The 1,025-nt window shown below is 34.9% G+C and overlaps 1 protein-coding gene across 1 annotated transcript in view; it reads left to right on the forward strand.

Annotated features, from left to right (window-relative positions):
- LOC119592030 (coronin-6-like) overlaps positions 1 to 1,025 on the forward strand; it is a gene marked incomplete in the record, with an annotated part of 41,928 nt that overhangs the window by 38,214 nt on the left and 2,689 nt on the right.

Below are 1,025 nucleotides of genomic sequence, written 5' to 3' on the forward strand. Positions count from 1 at the left end.
AGTTTTATATAAAAAAAGAAGAAAAAAGATGCACGTGTTATTTTATTTGTTTATTGGTGTCTTTATATGCAAGTGTGTTTGTGTGTGTACGTGGAGTGCATGATTGCATATGTGTGATACTTGTTTATTTTTTTTTCTCTTTCCTGTCTTTATGAATTCCCAATTGAGAGTATTTTGACTGAAGCAGCAAGACTGTACTTCATCTGTAGATTATGGATTTTGGTATATATTGATTATCCTCTTTTTTTATTCATGATTAATTACTGATTTTTCCAAAACCAGTAGTTTGTTGTTTTCATTAAAGTATGGAGAATTTCTTACAGTTTGGCATTACAGTTTCAGTGATTTTTATGAAAAATATTGGTTTGGTTCATTGCATATTGTAAAAAAAATCTCATGTGGATTTTCTTTACATTATTTTTAGTGAATTTCCATAGGAGATTTTCTTTAAACACTGTTATGGAGAGGTGGCAGTCGAGCTATTATTATTAGCAACATTTGGATGAAACAAGGAAGGCACAGAAAATCCTCACTAAAATATATTAGAAGAACAAACATAAAACTAAGAATAATACAGTGATACAGTAGTCATGGATGTTCCCTAGTGTTCCACCAAGCCTGTTCTTGGGTTGATGCCCCCTATCTGTTCACCAACAGGAGATGGTGCCTGTCACTTCTTGTTACAAAATTCACACAGTGAGGAAGCGGCCTGTGCAAGGTCACATGGTGCATGTAAGTACGGGTCTCAGTGCATTTTCTATGAGCCCGGATCTCCACCTATCACCATGCTTGCCATGTGTCTTTGTATCATGTCTTAAGAAGTCTTTTTCATGTTGGTCCATTCTACCTGGCATGAACTGTGGCAAACACCATGACCTGTTGATGTGTTTGCAGTGTACCTTTACCCCATATAATATGTTATGATACCAAACCTTACTTTTTATTATCCTTTTAAAGTTTCTCCTCATGTCGTAAGTGATGTTTATGAAATATTGCAGGTTTCAATTTGCCACAAATAGTATGGC

This window comes from Penaeus monodon, chromosome 29 (assembly GCF_015228065.2).
Source record: "Penaeus monodon isolate SGIC_2016 chromosome 29, NSTDA_Pmon_1, whole genome shotgun sequence".
In the NCBI taxonomy this organism is placed as follows: domain Eukaryota; kingdom Metazoa; phylum Arthropoda; class Malacostraca; order Decapoda; family Penaeidae; genus Penaeus; species Penaeus monodon.